The 25,949-nt window shown below is 38.4% G+C and overlaps 1 protein-coding gene across 1 annotated transcript in view; it reads left to right on the forward strand.

Annotated features, from left to right (window-relative positions):
- Window positions 1-25,949, forward strand: part of SOX5 (SRY-box transcription factor 5) — a 966,957-nt gene that overhangs the window by 458,064 nt on the left and 482,944 nt on the right. Inside the window, exon 6 of the mRNA XM_081083091.1 lies at window positions 11,416-11,554. The gene's annotated coding sequence lies outside the window, so the exon portion shown is untranslated. The remainder of the gene's footprint in view (window positions 1-11,415; window positions 11,555-25,949) is intronic.

A 25,949-nucleotide genomic window follows, 5' to 3' on the forward strand; every position in this document is an offset into this window, starting at 1 on the left:
GTTACCTGACTGTGTGCCCTTGAGCAGGTCAGTCTGTGTTTCAGCTTACTCATCTCCAAAATGAGGAGAAGGGACCATGTGAAATCTAAGAGTCCATCTAACTTTTAATTTCTGTAGTTTTTCTCCCTGTAAATTCTATCATGGAAGTGATGAACAACTTTGCTTAGCATTTTCACAACATACTCCACTCTTCCTCAAGCTCTTTATTCATTTTTTAATGGAGTGATTCAACACATCTTTTTAAGCACTAATTACGAACCAAGCAGAACGAATCAAAAAGTACAAGATCCGAATCCACTTATTATTTAAATGTGGACAAATATTTTCACCTTCTTGAATCATCTGTAAAATGGAGATAGCAATGGCTGCCTTATGGGGTTGGTGTGGGGATTAAAAGAAGCAATGCAGTCCGGCATTTAGCCGGTTAGAATGTAATTCATGTTGTTATTAATGCTGTTATTATATCATTAATTTAATTTTGGACTATTGGGGGGCACATTTAATGATCTATGCATATAAGTATGGCATAACTGATTGAGTGAAATAGGTAAAGAATCAATATACAGATTTATGTTGAGCAAGTTACTTATCCTCTTTCTTGGAAACTTGGGGCAGAAATACTAATCTCCCCTCATACCCAGAATTAAATGAGTTTAAAATGAGATAATAATGGAAAATTTGCAGGATAATGTCTGACATATAAACTTTAAAAATGTTTGTTTCAGCCCAAACTAACCTATGGTGATTAGGCAAAATTATCTTAGTTTTGTTCTAGAAAAAAAAACTAACCTGTGGAGGGTGTATCTGGTAGAGAATGGCCTGGGAAAGGGCATAAATAAGCCATCAGGGGTGCCAGAAATATGCTATATCTTAATCTAAGAGTTACTGCATAGGTGATTCCATAGGGAAAAGTAGATTTTTCATTTTATTGAATGTAAATTTTACCTAAAAAATGTTTGTTTTCTTCCGTAAATGTAAAGACTGTGTGGCACTTGATAACTAGGAAAAAAAGCTCAGTAAGTCATAATATTTTTGAATGCCATCACCAAAATATTATTCCCATACAATATTTTTTTCAACAGCACATAAAAATGAAAAGAGCACCGTGGTCCCATGAATTCCCTGATGTCTGAAAGCAGTTGGAGGAACACGCTATGGGTCTATGTATTTCACCACCCAATTGTTTCAATTTGGCACACCATATTTTAGGATATTTATTGCCTCGTTCTTGGACCTCCTCTTTCCCCTCGCAAAGACACAACTGTACATTAAGGAGTATTATTCTTACAAGGACCTGGTCAAAAGGACATGATCAGTCCGATTGCCTCTTTCTTCATGCATTTCTCTAAGATGAGGAATAACTTGTGATTTACTCCAGTCAAGCTTTATTGAGGATTGGGTCTGTCGGAAGGGGTGGCTATGGCAGAGGAGGAAGTAGAAGGGACAGCATAAATACATACATAAAGGGTGTGGAAATAAAGAAAGGCATTTTTTTGTTGCAGCTGGTGGCAGAAGTTTCTGCTTGCACTGCTGAAGATAGTATGAGATTGGTGGCGTTGTAGCAAAGTCAGGACAAAGACAGGCTGTGTGAGAGGGATCGGTGTGTTTGCTCAGCAGAGGTTTTCCTCCAGTTGTTGACAGATTTAGCTGGTGTAAGGTTAGGCCTGCCTCGCTCCTCCCCGAGATTGTCAAGAGGCAATCGTGGCAGAGGGAATGGCCATGTGGAGTATACCATGAATTCCCTATTTGTGTAGTAGCTGTAGCTGAGGGTAGGGATTTAATATCGAATGGACTCCAGATTGCCTAAATTGCAATCACAGTGTTTATTTAAATAGTCTATGGGGACCATTAAAACATTTTAACTTTTGCTCCTATATTTCTCATGTTATGAAATCTTGAAGCACATTGGGGAGAAAAGAAAAACGCAGCCTTGTAAAAGCATTAGAATGCTATAAGTTCTCCCTGCTGCCAAAAATGCTTCAAGAGTTTTAGTTCTATGAACTGATGTGTACTGTGATGGATGGGATCCTGCTGTGGTCCCGAACTAGGGATTTTCCTTGAGCAGATACTCTAATCTGTCACCGTGTAATCACTGCTCTCTCTGCTCAGGACAGTCTTTCTGGTATTGGGTCTCCACTCGTGATGCTCAAGTCTGTTCCGCTCACAGTAATGCTATAACCCTGGAGCTCTAAAATAACAGACAGCTCGGTTGTAATCACATGGCTGCTACGAAATGATTAAACTCTAACTTCACATGCAGACAAGCTAGTTGTTTTACTCCACTGGCAGAGCCAGGGTGGTGCTGAAGCTTCAGTTTGGTGTGCGAGGACATGAACTTGAGGCCTGGAGGAAACAGTACACCTATTTCTAAGGCAGGACTCTGAATGGAAAGCAGGACTTCAGTTCCCATACGCTGATTTAAAACAATGAAATTGGCCCTGGATGGTTTGCTAGGTGGTTAGAGTGTTGGCCCGAGGACCGAAGGGTCATGGGTTCAATTCCTGGACAAGGGCATGTACCTGGGTTGCAGGTTTGATACCAGGCCCTGGTTGGGTGTGAGCGGGAAGCAACAAATCAATCTCTCTCTCTCTCTCTCTCTCTCTCTCTCTCTCTCTCTCTCTCTCTCTCTCTCTCTTTCTCTCTCCCTCTTCTCCCTCCCTTTCACTTTCTCTAAACCAGTGGTTCTCAATCTTCCTAATGCCGTGACCCTTTAATACAGTTCCTCATGTTGTGGTGACCCCCAACCATAAAATTATTTTTGTTGCTACTTCATAACTGTAATTTTGCTACTGTTATGAATCGTAATGTAAATATCTGATCTGCAGGATGCATTTTCATCGTTACAAATTGAACATAATTAAAGCATAGTGATTAATCACAAAAACAATATGTAATTATATATGTGTTTTCCGATGGTCTTAGGCGACCCCTGCGAAAGGGTCATTCAACCCGCAAAGGGGTCGCGACCCACAGGTTGAGAACCGCTGCTCTAAACAATCAATGGAAGAAATATCCTCATATCCTTGGTTGAGGATTAAAAAACAACAACAATAAAATTGAAAACACTTTACAAATCATGATCACTTAGCTAACAGAAATCTCTACAATTGGTTGCTTCCCCAGGATTAAGACTCGACCCCCCCCCCGCCCCCCTTTTTTTAAGTTCCTAGGTCTGGAGTGCTATTTGACAACACTAAGCAGGATTCTCAGCTGGCTTCCAGAGATCTTTCTGAAGTGCTGAGCTCAATTCTCAACTTTCATTTATTTATTAATTTTAATCCCTGCTTAGTTTCTAGCACTGTGCTAACTGCTTGGGGCTTTATTAAAGTCACTTCCTGTTTTTGAGGCTTCAGGGCTGGGTAGGAGGAGGAGGGGGTGCACCTCATTAGAGGAGTTCAGGGCACCCCCAGGGCCCACTGAGCCAGCCCTCTGTATCTTTTTTTTTTTTTTTAATATATTTTATTGATTTTTTACAGAGAGGAAGGGAGAGAGAGAGAGCGAGAGAGCGAGAGAGAGAGAGAGAGAGAGCGAGCTAGAAACATCGATGAGAGAGAAACATCGATTAGCCGCCTCCTGCGCATCTCCTTCCGGGGATGTGTCCGCACCCCAGGTACATGCCCTTGACCGGAATTGAACCTGGGACCCTTCAGTCCGCAGGCCGACGCTCTATCCACTGAGCCAAACCGGTTTCGGCCCCTCTGTATCTTTTTGCTCAGTGTTTATGCTGGTGATCACAATACCTATCCATCTCAGACACAAACTGGGGGATAATGTGCTAATGTAAGTAAGAGGCTTTGGCCTTTTTTGAAATAAAGATACTGTAAGAGTTGTTTGGCTCAGAGCATGAGAAAATCAGCAATAACAGACCTTGAAGAGAAATAAGCTCCATTCTGCCACTGGGCGGTGCCATTTGATTTGACTGAGGTCACGTGCTGGGGGAGGTTCTTCTCCATTACAAGTTTCCTGATATACCATTTTATTTATCATTGTGACGTATACGAGGGCTAATTACTTCCAAAGACATCAGGATCTAAGAGTAGGTTCCCCCCCAAAAAAACTTTACATTTCTGTTTATTCCATAATAGAAGGAAATATTTCAGATTTCTTTTGACTTTATGGTCCATATTCTTGGAACAATATAATCAAAATCTCCCATTATCCTGTTGTATACTTGCCTCTCATGTATAATTCTTTTCCTGGGATGCACTATTGACTAAAATCCATACTTTTATATAGAAGACCCATTTAATCTGCCAATTTCCCTTTTCTTATCACCATTACTTTTATGTTTTTTAAAGAATTGATCCATTGCTGATTTAGTTTCTCTTTTAGTTTCATATTGCTTTTTAAATGCCTCTTCCCCTCCCCTCCCCTCCTTCTCCCTCCCCTCCCCTTCTTTCCCTCCCTTTCCCACCCCTGTCCTTTCCCTTTCCTGATTGTGTAAGCATTGTGCATTATCCAAAGAAAATGCAAACTGTAGAGAGGAAAGTGAAAAATATGTATAATCTATAAAACTAATGATCCTTCACAGAATAACAAGGAGTTCACCATATGCCTCCTATGTTTAATAGGGAAGATAAAGTATATATAGTTAATTGGAAGAATCTCTGCTTGTTTTAAGAGTTATACTAAATAATATCTACCTTTTATTTAATATCCTTCTACCTTCTAGAAATACTCTTTCTAGGACTGCCACCCTCCACAAAAGGATATTTTAACTTAATATAATGTTGGAAGGCGCTAGAATTTGGGACGGCAAAGAAACCTGTATTGCAATTATTTTATTTTTCTGGGACAAACCCCTTGGTATTAATGCTGTTCATGGTTGTTTTGACTATATTACATTTTGCTGAGCCTCGGGACTGCTTTTGGAAGGTTTAGAAGTATCCAGGGAGGCGCCTGCCACTTTGATTATTCATACCCAGCTCTTTATTTTTATTTCAGACATAAAATAAAAACACACCCTGGCTTCTGCTCAGACTCAACTGGCGTTCATTTTAAAAACAAACCCCAAACTGACCAAATGGCAGCAATACAAGTTGTGTGTGTGTGTGTGTGTGTGTGTGTGTGTGTGTGTGTGTGTGAATGAGTCATCTCTCATGTCAATCAAAGTTCATTTATGGAAGCATTAAATTCTGGTGCTGGCCAGGCCACCTTTAGACAAATTAAAATGGGTTGGGTTTTGGTAGGCTTGGAACGAAGGCCCAAAAGGAAAACCAGTGTGATGTTATGACTCAGAAAGTGACTCTTTTCCTTCTGAAGCAGAATGAAGCCACTGGGAGAATTAGTTCTTTCAGGAAGATGGCAACTTTTAGGTGAAAGGTTAAATGGAATATCTGACCACCTGTGTTCACCTTGTTGTGGTTCAGCTCTGTGCCATTCTGGGTAACTCCTTGCTCTTCACCCTTTCCCCCATTGCTTAGTTACAAATACGTGTCATGTTTTCCTTGTTGTTCCCTTATAACATTTTTTCAAGGGTGACTGTGAACTTTTAACCACTGGTGCCTTTTCTACCAGAGGTGACTTTATTTCAGTAATGTATTAACTAATTTCTGCAGAAATGTAACACACTTTATTTTTCTACTCTGCTCTTTTGATAAACATTGGAAAATATCTCTCTAGATATTTACACTCTGGAATTTGCTGCTTATTCTGTTTATGTACAAACAACATCAATTCTAGTTTTCACACTTTGTGTGCATTCTGTTTTTTGTATTTCTATCTATATACTTCTACAAAGGGTTTTTCCGAGGATCCATTCAACAAACACTTGTTGAGCACCCATGATCTGCTGCTAGTTCATCTTTTCCAATGTGTCTTAATCAGAAGCTATTTTAGAATATTTTCTTTTCTCTAATGGATTCATTTATACTTCGGGATTTTATTAAATCTTGCAAATAACTACATGCATCAGATGGTGCTTTTTGTTTTTTGACACTTGTTCTTTTAATAGTAAGAGCAAATGTTAAGACCTTTGTACATTTATCAGCCCTTCATGTCAATTGATAATCAGGACAAAGGTTTACATCTTTTTGGCAAATTGATGTGATTGCAGAATTGTAGCGATTTTAATGCCAGTACATTTATTCATTCTGTGTTTATGTATTTAATGAACAATTATTCATATCCTACTGTCATAAGATTGTAAATGTCTAGAGGCATTATAATATTTTTGAATGAAAGAAGAAAGGAATACATGGATCAATAAACCTGGTCCCTTCTCAAGAACAAAACTCCTTTATAGGGAAGTTGACTCTGCCCTCACCTACTCTGAATTAATTCAGTATTCAGGTGGTTTTCTAATTATGGTTGCTGAGTCTTTGTATTATTTGCAAAGCAGAGCCAGATAAGGTCAGGACTGATGTTTCATGGATACCACAAAGGGAAGAGATGGGAAGGTTGACAGTGGTCATTGTGGGAACTGAGCAATTAAAAATCATGGACTTTAACATTGAACCCATTTAATGGTTCTTTATTTTGGAGCTCCTATGCCCGCACCTTTACCTTAATAAGTTATATACGCTCAAACCCATCTCCATGAATTCCTAGGTGTGATTAGAACCTAGTGTCATCCCTGTGGAAACTGGACTTATGCTCTTTGATTAGAACATCACTGCTAAGTGACTTCTATGTGGTTGTCTCACTTTCTTCTTATCGCTGTTCCAAATGTCTGCAACTGGTACTCTTTCCTCAACTTTGAGAGGTTGGAGGGCACGGAGTGATCGGCCAGATCTGCAGTCCAGGGGACAGCAGCTAGTCAAGATTAGGCTCTTAAAGTTAATATCTCCGCCAGCCCATGGTCATTCTTCTCATAACTTTAGGAGAATCTGACCACTACTTATACTCCTATCACAAAACTATTCTACCCGTTTGCCCTTTTGCATAGTGTCATTCTTCATCAGGAAGGCCTTTCTACACAACTGGGCTTAATTTTGGAGTAAAAGCATCTATAAGTTAAGGATGATTACCTTCCAATTTGCATTTTCAACCTCAGTTTAAAAGTTAGCATTTCAGAAGAATATATATGCAATCTCTTAACTGATAGCTGATTTTTTTACCCTATGTCCCTACATTCTTATGATCAGGAGATCCTGGGCTATAAACTCTGTCATATGAACCCATTCTTATGTAGAAACATATTTAAGGCATATTTTATATATTTTTTATTGATTTTTTTTAACAGAGAGGAAAGGAGAGGGATAGAGAGTTAGAAACATTGATGAGAGAGAAACATTGATTAGCTGCCTCCTGCACACACCCTACTGGGGATGTGCCCACAACCAAGGTACATGCTCTTGACTGGAATTGAACCTGGGACCCTTCAGTCCACAGGCCGACGCTCTATCCAGTGAGCCAAACCGATTAGGTCTTAAGGCATATTTTAAGGCAACAACTTTTCTGAGACCTGTAAGCTCACTTTATATCTATTCATTGTTCTATTCAATAAATACTTATTGAGTATCTACTATGTGCCAGGCCTTTTTTAGGGCCATGACAGAGCAGTGTACAAAGTGAGGTTTCAGAACCATATAAAGCACAGTCTCATGTGGAGATGCAGATAATAACCACATAAATGTTTTCAGAAAAAACAAACATATTTAAATTTATCATGGATGCAATTTTATTTTAAAATTGTATTATCTTACATTTCTGGATTACTATAAAGTTTTTTAAACCATTTGTCATTGTTTTTAATGTTCTATTTCATGTATTTGAAAACAGTTTATAAAATGTAAATAGATGAATATATAAAACATGTAAATTAAGAGCACATACCCTCTCTGATAGAATTGATCATGTTCCATAGCTACTGCATGTTCAAAAAGTAAATTTAAACTTACTGGACTAGAGCACATAATAGTTATCGTGGATGCTTGATATAATGCAATACAGTCTCCTTGGATGAGTTTTGGCGGCCTGCATTTTTACAAGCAAACAAGCCAAATCTCATGCTGGTTGCGGGAGGACCACACCTTGTAGAACATCATATTAGACAGTTTATCAGAAGGGACCTTGGAGTGGCCACTCTGAGAATTGAATGCTGATATCTGGTTGGTGCCCCCAGTTCAACCACTGACATTGGTGGTTCATTTGATTGTTTTAAAGGCCATGTCCTACTGACATGAACTACTAAGTTAAATAATTCATGAACCCTGAGCCAAAGGATCTCATAGTTTATGTACACCACAAACGTCTCCGCCATTGTATAACTAGTTGTCATGCTATAATGTGGCATTTTTTACTTATAGGCTACTTTTGCATACAAGTCTTATGAAATTACCTCATTGACCCTGGACGTATGAATGTTTTTCTTACACAAAGTTGTCACTACAGATTAAAACAGGCTCAGAGAAAATTGGTTAAGTAGGTCAAAACCATAGAGCAAGTATGTGGCAGAACTAGGTTTTCTGATTCCAAGTCCAGATTTTTTCCCCATTTTATTGCATTTGTGTGCCTTAGGAATACTAGTTCAAATTTTAAAGTATCTCTTCACCTACCACAGGTATAATATTCAGAAATTCCTCAATCTTTATAAAGGTTGTAATGTACTGTGTTCCCAGCCATTAGAAAGTGAAATCATTCAGCATTCTTAAGTAAAGCCAGATGCCTCCATTGAGAATGGCAAAGATCTTTTGTAATAGGATTACTTATACATTCCAGAAAGTTATGACAAGTGACAAATGAGCTAATCCTTAGAAATAACGTATACACTTGCTGGGAAGGAGCCAGTCTTTGACCACCTCCATTCTACATGTTTCTATCACTAGAGACTCTTCTTGGTCTAAGTGCCATCACTAAGGTTCACTCTTTGATTTGCTATGTCTAACTGTTAGGATAACAGTGTTCATTCAATAAACATTTACTGAGCACCAATTACATACTAGAACAGGGCAAGTCCCCTAGTTATAAAATTATGAATAAGACATGTTCCCTACCCAAATATGAAGCAAATGATATGTAATTACCACAGAGATGTGAATAAGGGCCTGTTCTATGATTTCTCAACTCTGACAGTTACCAGTGGAAATATTGGTTGGAGAAGTGAGTGTGTGGGTGAATTCGCAGAAAGGGTTGAAATTTGTTATAGCTACGCATCTGGCAGTACTTAAGAAGTATGAATGATTTCATGTTTCCGTGGGCACATGGTACATTATAACACATTATGTAATATGCTGGTTGATAAAGCACTTTGTAATAGTAAATCATTGTACCTTTCTTCCCTTGTTCCTAAATCACTGGCCACACATTCATTCTCACTGTATTGTTCCTGGGAGTTGTTGTTGGGGTGTCTTTTTGTATTATCAGGAATAGAGTGGTAACAGCAGTCTATACTTGAAGAGAGTGAGACACCAATAACTTGCCTAGGGCCACACCACAAAACATTGGCATCATCTCATCTTATCTCATCATTCTCTGTTTAGTTTCTAAGGCTCCGAACTTGTGTGAAAGAATTGCTAGACTGGATATTTTGTTCATTGATTTTCTTATAACTCAGTGTGATGCTTCGTATAAGCAGTAGAATTTTCCGTGGGTGGCCCACTGGCAAGCTCATCCTCTTTAGGGCCATGTTTTTCAAAAGCTGTCAGAAGGCCCCACCCTTCTACTGCCTACTACTTTTTCCAACAGAGAAACCATAGTTGAAGAGCTCTGGTCTATAATAATGGTATGAGTCTTTGTTGGCTTGAATTTAAGGCACTGTCATATATTCCATCCTCAGCTTCTGTCACACAGGAACATCAAGAGCTCCTGAGGTTTGACCTGTAGCCCAGTTGGTTTCTTTTCTGGCAAATACGTGCATTAATCTTATATCACATATTCTCTAACACACACACACACACACACACACACACAATATTAAAAATCAACGTTGCTGAACCTAGATAGAGAAGCCAGAACTAAAGGTGAAAATTTTTGCAGACTTGATTCTCCTCAATTATGGGGGTCCCTGTTCATGGCATCAGATATGGGGAGATGGCATTCTCTCTTCTTTCGACCAGCGCAAAGAGATAACTCAGGGGTTGATGATATCTTGAATAGAATGAGAGGAGGTTTAAGGAAAATTGAATAAAACAAGACTGAGACAGAAATAGAGGAAAGCTGGGACCTGGTGTGGTGTCTGCTCTCTGATAGATGAACAGGGCTCAGAGCCAGTGCAGCAACTTTTATTTATAGCCAAATACCAGGAAGGGTAAATGGAAGGGGGAATGTGTGCATTCTGTAGTGTCCATGTAAATAGTCACCTTCAGGTGGGTCCGAATCGAATTCATTCCTGGCGCTTGACTGGATTTAGATAAGAAACCATTTCCCAGCACCTGGCTTTGAAGGTCAACTGAGGCATTCCCACCTCTTGGTTAGACATACCCCCAAGATAAGGCTCTGCCTTCATCATAGTTCAGTCCCCATGAATTTAAAAGAAAGCCGGTGCCTTCCCTGGCAGGGGGCCTTCCACACTCTATGCTTAGCTCTTCAGTGGAGAGACCTGGAAGAAAGAATCGTGTTTTTAAAGCCAGAAGGTAAGTTTATTTGCGTGCTGTGGTTGGGCAGATTCTTGTCCCTTTCCTGCTACTGGTGTCCTCCATTTTCCAACTCTATTGCCTCTTAGGTCTAGGAACATACCATGTGTAACTTCTATACAAATATGCTAATGTCACTTGACAATTAGTTGATTCAACTATCTCAATATTTGTTTGTTTCTTGAATATATCTTCTTTTCTATTTTTTTTTCTCTCTCAAATTGCTATATTAAAAAAAGAACAAAACTCCCGCTCGAACACGACAATTATTTGAAACCATTTTCCACAGAGCAAGAGAATACTTTATATAGTAATGACTAGCGAGCCGTGTTTTAATGCTCATGTGATTGACGCAGAGGTTCACAACAGTTCCTCTGGAACCATTCTTGCTTCTTACATTATCAGGCCTGTTCAAGGGAGGGAGCAGAAGAGGGAAAGTTTCTTTTCTGTCATATCGATGCAATGGGTATACCGCAACCATATAAACCTTAAGTGATTTCGTTATTACTATGCTCTAATTACTGACCTTGGACTTTTGGGTGATATAGAAGAAAGTTCTCAGAACCAGATTTCTTAGCTTTTTCCAAGGCCCTAGGTTTTGAGCTTTGTAAAAAAAAGTTAGTGTTGACACGGCAGTAGTAGCACAATACAGTGGGGACTTGGTTTTTATAAAATGTTATTTGTATCTGGAACATCGCTTAGGTGTGTGACCGAACATTATGTCTACAAAGTGGACACATGGCAGTCGTTGGTTCTGGCCCCTCTGGAGACACAGTGGCGCCAATAGGGAATGCTAACATTGGCTGAGAGGCAAGAGAAGCTAACTTTTGGTGTTCCTTGATACTTAGTACTTAGACTTTTTAAAACATGTCCCTTTGTTCTTTGTTTATACCTAATACAGGGAAACTGAGCCATGATCATTTCTTCTTTCTCCAATCCTGGTCTAAGAGCTCCAATTTTGGTATGAAAACCTGTCAACTGTAAGAACTAAGATAACAAGAGAAACTGCCAACATTCACTGAGGACTTGCTACTTTCCAGGTATCTTGAGATTTTTGCATGCATTGTCTCTGTTAGGTGATTGATTAGCTTGGGCTATTTGGGCCATAAGTGATGCAAACCCAATTCAAACAGTCTTGAATGTAAAAGGGGAAGAAGTATTGTTGTTTCAAATAAGTGAAAATACCACGAGCTGCCCAGCTTTTGGCATGGCCATCCCAGGGCTCATTTGCTATCTCCAGCTCTCATTTTTCTTTGTCTTTCTCAGCTCTGGCTTCATTTTTAAGTCTGGCTTTGTGCATATGGCTTCTGCTCAAGCAGATGCAGTCCTTTATCCTAAACTAAGAAAAGTTATGGCTTCTTTCTTCATAGCTCTATCATAAGTCCAAGGTTAGCTAAGAGGAGGAAGTACATTCTTGGCTAGGGCATGGTCATATGCTTATCTCTTCTTTGAGAACATGGGACCAATTGTTTCCCACAGAAAAAGATGGTTGTTGTTTTTTGTTTGTTTGGTTCTTTTTTTAAAATATATTTTTATTGATTTCAAAGAGGAAGGAATGGGGAGAGAGAGATAGAAACATCAATGATGAGAGAGAATCATTGATAGGCTGCCTCCTTCCTGCACACTCCCTACCCAGGCATGTGCCTTGATGGGGAATTAAATAGTGACTTCCTGGTTCGTAGGTCAATGCTCAACCACTGAGCCATGCCAGCCAGGCTGTTCTTTTTTTTAAAATTAATTAATTAATTAATTTATTTATTTATTTATTTATTTATTTATTTATTTATTTTTAAGAGAAGATACTTGGCAGGCCAAAAAAATCAATCTCCATGATAAAGCTGCAGTATTGTTTTTTCTCCTTTACAAATGTAAGAACTTTTCCTCAACTCACATAGTAAATATATTGGAGAATGTGGAATATAACCCCATCTGTTTGATTCCTAAGCCCATGTGCCCACAAAAGAGGTATCAAGGTTGAGAGTATAAAGACCAGAGTCAGAATGCGTATAGGTGGGATTCCTGGCTCCACCACTTAGACTAGTTCTGTGGCCTTGAGGAGGCATGTGATCTTTTCAAGCCTCGATTTTCTTAGACATAAAATGGGGGTAATAGTTGTATCTACTTCCTAGATTAAGTGATATAAATAGATAGACTGCTTTTTATAGTCCTGACACATAAGTGCTCAATAAATTCTGGCTTTATTATAGTGTCTTATTTTGTTTTTTAATTAACTACAAAACTATTACTGAAAACACCAATTGTTCTGACTTCACTTTTATTTGCTGATTTAACCACAAGTGCAAGTTGAATTTATAAACCCAAACAATCAACTGATTTAAATCTCCAATTTCTTCCATCGCTCAGCATGGCAATTTCATTTATTTAATTTAATATTTTACATTTATTTTATTTTTTTTACATTTTTAATATTATTTTTAGAGTCTGATGTGACTGGTTAACTCTTTTCTTATTGGTTAATGAAATGGAACGTTTGTACAGAAAGGAAGCCGCATATTTTTAAGACCATCTTCTTCATACTACTTAGAATCTTGTATAAATGATGTACTCTGTCAATATTGGTTGATTTTATATGTGTTTTATACTTTTAATTGTAAGTTGTATCTTGAAAGACCATCCATGGGATTAGCAGAAAAGATATGATTCCCTTTTTCTGAGCTTCTTAGGTGAATACAGATTTGAGGCTTGGCCTGGGCATCAGATATGGGCAATTAGTGGGAAGGGAGAATATGACCCTCCCCACCACAGACACACTGGCCAGCAGGGAAGGTTCCTTCCTGAAGGTCATTCATCTTTCCTTTCTTATCTATGTCATTTTTGAATAAAGTAAAGGCAGCATAATGAGAATATAATTTTCTTTAGCAAATGCATTAAAAACCCCCACAAACTATGGACTAGGCAAGTAGGTTCTTGAAACTGTCTCTGTGGTTTGCATTGCCATGTGCCAACTGTGGGCTTTGTTTATCTGAGATGAAGAAAATTACCTATTTAGCAAGTATCACTTTACTAACCACTAATTTAGCCATTTTCTTTGCACATATTTAAAGATTTTGGTATAAAGGGAGTGTTTTGAATATGGATTTACTATCATTGAAACACAGGAGAGCTGTTTTCAGAGTAAGGTGAAATTTAATGCCAGAATTTCAATATTTAAATGTCTTAGAGATTAGACTATAATGATAAAGATGAAATATGATATGCGTATAGGGTATGTATAAACATCTATGTATAAAACACTGTATATAATTATAGAGAGAGAACATCTCTAGCAAGTGATAATTTTAAACTCCTTAAATGTTACAATAAAATAAAACAGCGGAGTTAGATTAATGCAGCGTGTCTTGAGTCTTGGCTATAGACTACTCAAAAAGAAGCACATATTTGAGATATCTCTGCACAAGAATCATAGAAGGCCCCTTGGCATTACTCTTTACCTAATTTGATCCTCTAATCAGAATAAGAGGCTTGAATAGAGCCTTATACTAAACTATTTAAACTGACTTTATCTATTTTTAAGGACTTATTACAGCAACCTAGTCAGCATTCAAAGTCACTTACTCTCTTCATGTGATAAAACAGTTTGGCCACTTCCTAAATTGTAGCATTTGGACCAGTAGCCTAAAAGCTACAATACCTAAATCTTTTAACCAACCTAAGATAATACCTATTCCCTCTATATTTACAGCTTTTTCTTTTCTTTGTAAATGTAATAACACTCTATAAACAGGAAAACGTTGCTAGCATCTTGGCGTTTTCAACTAATTCCTCAGCGAAGAAAATGTACTGTGTCCTGGTTATATTTAGTACAAAAATCAGAGGAATGTCCTAGAGACAGAGTGATTTTTCTAGTTGGTTACCTACACGGGGATGTATTGATTTCTATTGGTAGTTCTTGTTTCTGCCTACCGTTGTACATTGTGTCCAGGGATTTAGAAAACAGAGCTTTTAATTCTTTGTAAATAGCAGCATTGTATGAAAGGTTTTTGTTTTGTTTTAACTGCAACTACAAAAAAATATTGTGCACATCGGTTTAAAATGAATTGACCTTTGTTTCAATGAGGCCGGTGTGTTACTGGTTATGGAGTGACTCCATTTGCCCATGCAAATCAGCACAAAGCCAGGATATCATCAGGCAGTGGCAAAATTAAGAGGCAGGTCAGATTTAATGGAAACATCTGTCATTAACCCTTTTACAGAAACTGCCTCAGGGAATCCTTGCAGATAAAAGCTGTGCTGAGCTATTTACCTTGCTTTACTGAGCTGCAGAGCGATGGCGGGCATAAAGTACAGATTCTGCTTAGAGGATTTACTTGAAAGAAGGACACATTTTAGAATATGGAAGAAAAAAACACACAAGCCTTATTTGGTGTGTTTTTCTCTCTATAAAAATTTTAATTTTTAGATTTAATACCAGCCGACTTATTCCCTGTTGTTGGCGACATTATGTCATTCTAGTGGGCATCATCTTTTATTTATTTGTGTTTATTGATAGATGGAGTGAGAGAGAGGAACAAAAAGAGAGGGAGAGAGAGAAGAGAGAGAGAGACATTGATATGAGAGAAGCATGGATTGGTTGCCTCCTGAGGCACCCTGACCTTGGATAGAACCTGCAAACCTAAGTATGTGCCCGGATAGGGAATTGAGCCTACAACGTTTTTGGTGTATGGGATGACAATCCAGCCAACTAGCCACCAGGCCAAGGCAACTGGCATGCCATCTTTTTATTAATACCTGTACTCACAAATGAAATATTTACATGTTATTATCTGAAAATATGGAAAACACAAAATTAGAAAATAATGCTGTATCCATAGCTGCGCATGGTAATATATTTTTCTGTTGTGGAGTGGTAATAAGAAAAAGTTCATTTTGCTAGCTAAGCATTTATTGAAGATAAATCAACTTATGAAAGCTTAACAGTCATTTGAATGCTGTATATTTTTGCTGCTTTTAATTATGACTTACTAATAGCACAAATATATATGAATCCGTTTGTATTTGCAATGAAATTGAAAACACAACTTTCAGAGTTTATAAGTCAGGCAATAAATTATACTTGAAAATAGATCTTTTAAAAATATGTAAGTGAACATAACAAACGAATAATAATTTGTTAGTAGATAAAGAGGATGAGAGGTGGAAATCCCTGATTATTTCCATAGTTAAAATAAATCCAAAGAATTGTGTCTGATGACTTAGTTATGTTTATTCACAATATAATTGCCCTTAAAATTAGTTTGTCCCTACTTTCTCTTAATCTTTTATTTTCACATTTACTTTAATTATAATATTTTATTGATTATCTCTTTATATGATAATTTATGTCTTTCTCCCTTAATTTTCTTTGTCTTGCAAGTATCCTGATATCACTATAGCCTGGCCTTTTCTCTCTTCTTCTTTCCTACTCTTTTTGATAGTAGGATGCAGAATCAAGTGTACCTCTCTTTTGATTACTTTTTCTTCTAAATAAGGCTTTAAGCTTATCTAACTACAAATGCATTGTAAAATGAACAAAGTGCCCATTAGCATTTTTTTTCAAAAGGTAAATCATCTCTGTTGCATTGTGTATGTACACGTTCATGGATTCATGGATTCGTATCAGTGTGTCTGTCTGTCTTTGTGCGCTCCTCAGATGTGGGGATAAGTGTATCTGCGCTGACTGTTGTAAAGCCCTATTTCCACAGTATACACGACTAGGCACCTAATCAGTGTGGCTTTGAAATGACAAATGGTTTCATACACGAATACTTCCATTCAATGTGTGACTTTCCTATGTTCAGGAAGGAATGGCATATGAATGTTTGAGAAAGTTGCAGTATTACCCCAGAACTGATTAAAGATCTAGAACTTTCAATGCCATCCCTTCCTCCCAAATCATAGTGGTGTGGGCCCTTGATCCCAGAGGTAAGTCTGACCTGCTTACTTACCTGGATAGTAATGCAAACTCTGGGGAGGGTCAACTGCCTCCATCAGCTCACAGAAATGTGGCATAATATGCCAGTAAGACTTTGCCTTTTCACCCAGTTTAAACCATGTGCTTCCTAGGCGTCATTGTCTTTCCTACTTGTTTCCTCACTTATACTATTTTTTGTATCTAATTTTTGGACAAGGTGTTTTGGGATATTAAAATCTGCTAAGAAGTCTATTTTGAGAAAAACCTTATTGTTTTCATTTTTATCAGGTGTTAATGATTCTCTTCTAAAGAATCCTTTTGGTGATTAAATGCTCAGAGAAAGATCTGTCAGTCAACAAACATCCTGTCCCTGGTTTGCAGATAGGAAACACTATGCATTGAAAAAGAGTGCATAGCCTGGCTGGTGTGGCTCAGTGGTTGAGCATCCACCTATGATCCAGAAGGTCACAGTTCGATTCCCAGTCAGGGCATATGCCCAGGTTGCAGGCTTGGTCCCCAGTAGGGGCATGCAGGAGGCAGCCAATCAATGATTCTCTCTAATCATTGATGTTTCTATCTCTCTCACTCTCACCCTCTCTCTTCCTCTCTGGAATCAATTATATATATTTTTTTCTTCTTTTTTTTTCTTTTTTTAAAGAGGGCATATTCCATTCAGGGGGATAAGATGAGGGTTTAGCTTTGATCTTGGTAACTTTTATGTTACAAAAAGAGAGCTGTGAAATGCCCTCTCTGATTTTTAATCTGAGGCAAGACATTCATTGACTTTGCTTTTCCAAATCTCATGGACTATTGATCTGTAACTTGGGGCCCCTATCAGTTAGCTGAGCTGCTGAGAACCTTTGCCACATTTTCTCTCCCAGAGAGAATCAGGGCATAAATCCTTGGCTTTATTCAGTCAATATGTGCCTCTTTCTTGAAGGAGTTCTCTGAAGGGAAGAAGCAGTATACCTGACTGATGGGCCTGTTGGCCTAAATATAGATTCTTAGCATGAAAAATTATCCTGTGGCTGATTTTGCCCCCAAAACCAAAACAGTTCCTTGGTATACTGACAGGTAGTCAGAATGGTCTATTGGAATTACCTTCTTAGCCTCATTTTTGTGAAAATTTCATATTATTAAATTGTTTTCTCAAATATAATCACATGGTTCAGAATGCAAAAAGTATTAAAATGTGTACAATGAAAAATATTTCTCCCATTCCCTCTCTCCATTTGCCCAGTTTCCACTCCTCTTGCTCCCTAAAAGTAACAATTGTAACTGGTAACTTGTATGTTCTTCTAGACTGTCTCTACTTGCTGATCCTCTGTAATCGGTTGTACCTGTCCTCACTTTGACAATTTATACACGTCCATGTTCACTCAACGTTCATAAAGTGTCTTAGTATGACGTGACATTTAACAATGTGCATGTTGAATCTGGGTACTTTTCGCTTGGCTTTGCATCCATCTTTCCACTTATGTTTTGAAGAGAAATTTCATATTTTCTTTGCTCTAATTCTGGTTGCCAGGATGGCTGAATGCCATTCCTGGAAGGGGTGTGTGTTAGAGTTGGCACAGACAGAACAACTGGCACAGGAAAAGGAAACCATTGCTGTGTCAAGGAGATTTATCTATTCATTATTTTAAAAATTATTATCTTTACCACCATTGACCATTTTTTGAGTGACCCATGTCCTGAGTACCATTTTAAACAAAGCACAGGCATGTCCCTGGGTAATTCCCAAGAACCTCCCAGTGGGGCTTGTCAGGACTCTGTAGGAAGATTATGATTTTGGGAGCCAGATTTTTAGCAATAAGTAGAAAAACATCTAGGATAGTTGTTTCCAGCCTGTACTCTGAGGAAGGCTGTAGGCTTTTGTAGGTAACCCTGGGGGGAAGGGGAAAGAACATACATAACCCTATTACTTTTATGTGTCCTTACAAGATTTCTAGTGAAGAATTATTTTTATGGCTTTAAGTAAGAGTTAGAAATTCACTGCTCTCGAGGAATACCTGCCTTCACTGTAGTCAAGAACCCATGATCTCTAGTCCAGCTATGCCTCATTTTCAATTCTGTGTATCATGGGGGGCAACACTCAATGAGAGTAAGTTGCACCTCACTTTGCAAAACTGATACAATTGTGGAAAAGTTGAGTATAAGTGCACGTTATTTAATTGCCTTTTTATGCACTGGAGAACATCACTATTCAGAGAGTTTCTGTAGGCAATTTTTTGAAAAGATAAAGGTATCTTTGTAAAGTGGATAATGCCCTATTTCACATTGTCTGGGTCTGAGTTTTTAATTTATATTTTCTTTAAGGGAGTCATGTGTATCGAATAAGAGAGAGCACAGTAGCATTGACTTTCTAAATTGTCTGAAAGGTTTAGCATAAGGGATACAAATAGCAAGGAAAGAAAAGAGCTAAAAGATTGAAAGAAGTTATATTTTAAAAAAATGTAGAAAAGTGGTGTCCAAGTTTTACAGAAGTATGGGAGGAGACCGTAGCAGCAGAAAATGATCTGTCAATAATTTGAAGATGAGAGAATGGAGAGAGATGATCTAGTTTACTGAAGAGTTTTTATTGAGAGAGTGATGACTGTGTAATGAGGAATTTGAAGACACCTATGCAATTCTCTTTCTTATTTTTTTTTATTAACTTTACTGTCGGGTTACAAATTAGGGAAAGATAATTACTTCAGAGTTCACATGATTGAAACATCAGCACTTTCTTAAAATGGCTACTCTATATTCTGAAGTTAGTTTAATCTCTATAGCATCTGGTTGAAATGTATATATTGAAGAATGGCTGTAAGAGCAGAGTTCCACATGTCACTAGCATTTAATAAATGATTGCTGAATTCTTACTTGCATTCAGATACATCCTCATAATCCTAGCAGCATTTGCTGCCTTCAAATTCACTAGGCAGTGAAAGGGTTAAAAATCAAGATCCTGACAAATTAGAAAACTGACATTTTGGGTTTAAGTTAGTAAATGAATAGAGCTAATATATGTAAGACAACAGACTGTGGCAGAAAAGGCATTCATGCAGTTAGATATTATAAACTTTTTTTTAATACTAGCAAGGCAGTATTAAACATGTGGAAGTTAATAAAGGCAAAGGTTGTTCAAGTTGCAATGTGAGTTTTAAAAAAATCTATTTCACTTAGACTGGAACCTGTAAAGTTGAAAATTATGTGTAAATTTTTTTTGTTTAATGCAGTTGTCAGTATAGTTTCAGTAGTAGTTTAGTAATTGTTACCTGGTTCTCCAATTACTTTTTAACTCTGACAACTTAAAGGGGTAAACCCTAGACTTCTAGGGATCCCCCATGTTGAAGAGCAGGTAAAAGCAGAAGAGGCAGCGAGAGGCTGAGAAAGGCCTATCAAAGAGGCAGGAGAATAAAGCAAGAGGCATTCTTAAAACCCAGGGAGGCAAAGAATTGAGAGGTGTGTGGACTGACAGGTTTAAATGCTAAAGAGAGATTAAAGAGGATGAAGCCAGAAAACAAACTACTGGACTAGAAGTTAAGTGATGTTGGTACCTTTGAGAAAAGAGCTATAAAAAAGATAGGAGCAGAAGCATTTTCAATGGGTTGAAAAGTGTCCAGGAGATGAGTAAGAAGAAGTAGTGACCGGGACCTTGCTTACAGGCACTGTGGTTGTTGGTGAAAGGAAAAGGAAGTTATAAATAAGGGAAGCGGGGTCACTTGTGATAATTTGACTCTTACCATTATCTATGTGTGCTAGTGCTATTTGTGACAGATTAATTCCCTTAGAAGGCAGTTTTCTTCTCTTGGTAACTTGTTTAATAACAAGTCTGGGATGGTTGGTGCTTTTTTCCCAAACAATTTGCTTGCGGGTTTTTGCTTTTTGTCTACTATTTTAAATGTTTAAAAAATTACTTAAATGGGCATCTTTGCATTGGACCAGTCTTTCATCCTTACAATGAACGCCATATGGCTGTGGTACATCATTATTTAATTTGCTCTTGAGGTCTACTTGCTAGAATTTGCTTCTTTATTTTTAAGTGAGTTTGGTCTGTCCTGGTGTGTGTGTGTGTGTGTGTGTGTGTGTGTGTGTGTGTGGTGTGTGTACATTACACTGTGGTGGTCATTACTTGTTATCAGAGTTGTGCTACTTGTAAAATAACTGTGTCTTTTATGCATTTGAATGTTGTTTTGGGACTGTTTAAACCTGAAAAAAGTATTATTTTCAACTTAGTTTTATTGGAATGAACATAAAGTACCTACTAGTGTCAGAAAAAAAAATATACCTGTATCTGGCATTTTTAAAAGATGGATCTTTAATAACCTTTTCAATTTCTTCTATTGTCATTGGCCTATTAGGCTTTCTAGCTTTTCTGTTATTTGTAATTTATCTTTAAGACAGTTATTGTTAGAATATTTTAGTATATTTTAGGCTGAGGAGAAGAATGAGTGGAAAAGGAATTTTTTGATAGAAGTTGACAGAGGGTTTATATAACTAAAAAGAAAAGTGATTCTGATGAAAGGAATGATGGGATTTACATAACTGGAAGAACCCTAAAGAAGCAGAGACATCTATTTTTTTTCTTGAGAAAAAGAGGTAAGGATAGGCAAAAACAGATTTAATTTAGAGGTGGAGGAAAATTGTTAATTAAAGGGGAAGGAGAAGGAATCATCCAGTTATTCATTTATTCTCTGTCAGGCACTGAACAATATGCTATATAGAAATAATGACACTTAATCTTCATATAGCCCCATGAAGCAGGTTTTACTCTGTCTATTGTATAGCTAAGGACACAGAGAGGGTGAGTAATTTACCCAAAATATCTCTTCTGAAAGTTGTGAAATATTTATTAGTATTGACTCATTATGTTTACAGAGATTTAAGTCAAACTATTTATTTTTGTTGCCTTTGATTGGGCAGAATTATCTACTACTAGAAGCTTGGTGCATGAATTCATGCATCAGTGGGGTCCCTCAGCCTGGCCTGTAGGATCGGGCTGAAACCAGCTCTCCAACATCCCCCAAGGGTCCTGGGTTGCAAGAGAGTGCAGGCCAGGCCAAGGGACCCCACTAGTGCATGATTGGAGCTGGGGAGGGACCGCAGGAAGGCTCCAGGGTGTGTCCTGCCCATTTTTATCAGTCCCTACCTGCCGAACCCCAGCAGCAAGCTAACCTACCAGTTGGAGCGTCTGCCCCCTGGTGGTCAGTGCTTATCATAGCAACTGGTCAACCGGTTGACTGTCTGCCCCTTGGTGGTCATTGCACATCATTGGGAACAGTTGAGCAGCCTTAGCATATCATTAGCATATTATGCTTTGATTGGTTGAATGGCTGACCGTTTGACCGGACACTTAGCATATTAGGCTTTTATTATATAGGATTATATATGCATACCTGTATTTGTACATATTTGCATATAATAAGTACACAACTGTATATAGACCTTATCTAAATACTAGTATATGAATACAGTTTGTAAGATGTGGTGTATCCTATATAATAAAAGGTTAATATGCAAATTGATCCTAACAGCAGAGCAACTGGGAATCACTAGTCACTATGACACACACTGACCACCAGGGGGCAGATGCTCAATGCAGGAGCTGGCCCCTGGTGATCAGTGTGCTCCCACAGGGGGAGCTCTGCTCAGCCACAAGCCAGGTTGATGGCTGCCAGTACAGCGTTGGTGGTGGTAGCCTCTCCCCACTCCTCAGCAGCACTAAGGATGTCCGACTGCAGCTAGGCCTGCTCCCCGCTGGCAAGTGGACATCCCCCGAGGGCTCCCGGGCTGCCAGAGGGATGTCTGACTGCCAGCTTAGGTCCAATCCCCCCCGGGGAGCAGGCGCACTGGGCCTCTAGTATTTATATAATTCATATGAGCAACTTCTACATCTAGAGATTTAACCTAGAAGTAGTCCTCTCTAGATTGTGGTAATATCAATAATGATGACAGTAGCTTCACTTATTGAGTAACTACATTAGTCTCTCCTTATCCATAGGGATACATTATAGGACCCCCAGTGGATTCCAGAAACTGTGGATAGTTCTGAACTTTACATACACAGCTACGATAAAATGTGATTTATAAATTAGGTACAGTGAGCGATTAACAACAGTAACTAATAATAAAATAGAACAATGATAAGAATATACTGCAATAGAAGTTATGTGAATGCGGTCTTTCATGCTGTCTCAAAATCGCTCATTGTACTGTACTCACCTTTTCACTTAAAGCAGGGATGGGGAACCTTTTTTTTTTTCTGCCAAGGCCCATTTGGATATTTTTAACATCATATAAAATTATCAACTTAAAAGTCAGTCTGCTACATTTGGTCAAACCTTTAATTAACTCACCTCTTATGCCTTGGCAGGGCCAGACCAAATGATTTCCCCACTCCTGAAAAAAGAAGCACTTTACAGCTTCTCTCTAGCATATCTGAATTGCCAGCATCATTGCTTTTGCATGTAGGGCCACTTTGAAGTTAAATAAGGGTGACTTGAACACAAGCCCAGCAATACTGTGACAGTCAATGTGATAACCAAGATGGCTACTAAGCGACTAAAGGGTGGGAGGGTGTACAGCATGGATGCACAGGACAAAGAAATGATTCACATCCTGGGTGGGATGGAGAGGGATGGTTCAGGCGGTCATCACACTACTCAGAATGGCATGCGATTTAAAACTCACGAACTGTTTATTTCTGATTTTTTCCATTTAATATTTTTGGACTCTGGTTGACCGTGGGTAACTGAAACTGTGGAAAATGAAACCACAGATAAGAAGGGGCTACTGTTTGTAGTTCCTGACAATTTACACTATTTATATTTTTAATCTCATAACAATAAGAAGTACAATTGTTATCACCATTTTATAGAGGAACTTATTGAAGCTTGAAGAATTTCAGACTCTTGTCTTGTGTCACATTGCTGGTATATGACTGAGCAGGCATTCAAACTCAACTTTAAAGAACTGTACCTCTCTATATACCAGATACTATCTCATTTGTGATTTACTAAATATCTCTCAAAATTGTTTAGGATGCCCTTTCCTTTTCATAGACGCTACTCGAATGATTACTGCTTACTAATGATTCAACCCTGTGACTCTTCTAGGGTTTTTATTATGACTCTACTAAGTGGATATTCTTTTCCCATGAAAGTCTATTTAAATAATAAAAAAAGAAAAAAAGAAAAAAAAAGACCCTCACTTTTATTTTGCTGAAATGGCTAGCCAAGTATCATGCACAGGGTATACGCTCACCAAATGTTTGTTGATGATGCTTATGATCCTCTGAGTAACGCATGCCTACTCAACAGGACCGAAGAAACCTCACACCTGTTTATTTGTACAAAAATGAAAAAAAGTAGCATTTAAAAAAAAATCCTGTCACCATATGACTGGGCAGAAAATAATTCAGTGTAGACTTTGGAAAAATTCACATTTCAAGAAACTTCAAAGGCATTTGCATGATCATACACAATCACTCACTTCTCCACTCCCTTTTTCTTTTTTCCCTTTCACTCCTCTGCCTCTGCACCCACAGCATGTGAAAGCATTGAAAGAAAATAAGAATCTTAAACTCATAAACATACCTGCTTACCATCTGGCAGGCAGCCCAGCAGTCTGGTGATCTCCTTAGTTATCCAGCAGATAGTAGAAAAACAAGAGTCCTGTGAAGATTTCACATGTTGCCATATTCCTGCCAGATGGTGATTTGTAAAACATGGACAAATTGCACTGGCTCCACTTCCCTCCGACAATCACAACAGAAACACTGCAGCAATGCTGTTTAATTTGAAAGCAATTTCCACCGAGTAACTTTTAAGGTATAAACATCTAAAAATTATTGGGACAAAATGGGTCATTATCTCCAGGGAGCTGATCCTTCACAAACCTGCTATTCTATGCACTGCACTGGTACTTCTAAGATTCACCCTATTAAAAAAAAAAAAATCAATGGAAGCTTGGGGAATGTCAACCTCATGGGACATTTAATGACTACCTACTGATTCTTTGCCACAACATGATGTTTTTTCTGTCATCTAATGATGGGCTGCAGGACCAAAAATTATGTTGACAAACTTACCAATTGGACAACTTAATTCACATTGGAACATGAAGAACTGAATCGGGGTAGAAGCAGGGAATTCTACGAGGTGTTAATAAAACAGTTAGTACCTTTAAAATAGGACTTGCCCACTGGTTGAGTTGTTCTTTGTGGTTGTCTACACAATACTCAAGTCACTGGTCAGTTTACACGAAAAATGTCAAACAAGCGGTTTAGCATCAAGTAAACCAACTGCCAGTTTGTGGTTCTAACTTTTTCAATACGCTTTGGTTTCAAAGCATCCTTGGCCAGAGCGGGATATCTCTTCAGTTCTCTCAGTGAGGCAGAAGTCCATCTGAACCTGGCCAACTAAAGCTTTGCTGATATTGAGGGAAATGATAGAAGATAACCAAGTCTTCCTCCCTATTGTAGTAGCTAGAGTTGCTTAGTAGTTTCCCTTCTCCATCGGGAATATTCTACCTATTGCTTCCTGATAATATAGATGCAAACATTTTATACAAGTAAACTTTTTTTTAGTAAGATCTTTATTAAGATACTAGAGGCTCCGTGCATGAAAATTCATGCACTCTGGTGGTGGTGGGTGGGTGGGGGGGGTGTCTCCCTCAGCCCAGTCTGCACCCTCTCACCCTCAGCCCTCAAGGAATGTCCTGTGGGAAGCTGATCAGGGGCTGTCACTGGGCTGGCGTGTCCCTGCCCCACCCCCCATTGCCCCTCCGCCTCTGCTGTTCACTGCTGCCTTTCCCCCAACCCCCATCACTGTCCCCTCCCTCTGCCCTCTGGCAAGCACCTTGGCTGGCCTGGTGCTGCCTGCTCACTGGCCCTGCCTCCTGCTGACTGGTCATTCTATTGTTCAGTTGATTTGCATATTATGCTTTTATTATATAGGATAATGTACATAATCAATAATTCACCCATTTACAGTACATAATTAAATTATTGTTAGTGTATTTACAGAGTTATGCACACTTCATTGCAATCAATTTTAGGACATTTCCATCACCCAGAATGAAATCCCATATTCATTAGTAGGTACTCCTAATTTCTCCCCTAATCCCACAGCGATAGGACACCACTAGCCTATTTCCTGCTTCTAGAGATTTTTCTATTCTGCACATTTAAATTCAGTGTAATCAACTCCACCAGTGTGGCTCAGAGGTTGAGCATCGACCTATGAACCAGGAGGTCATGGTTTCCAGCTTGATCCCCAGTAGGGGACATGCAGGAGGCAGCTGTTCAATGGTTCTCTCTCATCATTGATGTTTCTATCTCTCTCTTCTTCTCCATCCCTCTCTTAAATCAATAAAAAATATAATTAAAAAATAAGTGGAATCATATAATATGTGGTCTTTTGTGACTGGCTTCTTTCACTTAGCATTAATGTTTTCAAGATTCAGCCATTCTATGTGTCAAAATCTATGTATTTTTATTGCCAAGTAATATTCCATGGATATAATATAACCAATTTATC

The sequence above is a fragment of the Myotis nattereri genome (assembly GCF_964212035.1).
Source record: "Myotis nattereri genome assembly, chromosome: 2".
Classification (NCBI taxonomy): Eukaryota; Metazoa; Chordata; class Mammalia; order Chiroptera; family Vespertilionidae; genus Myotis; species Myotis nattereri.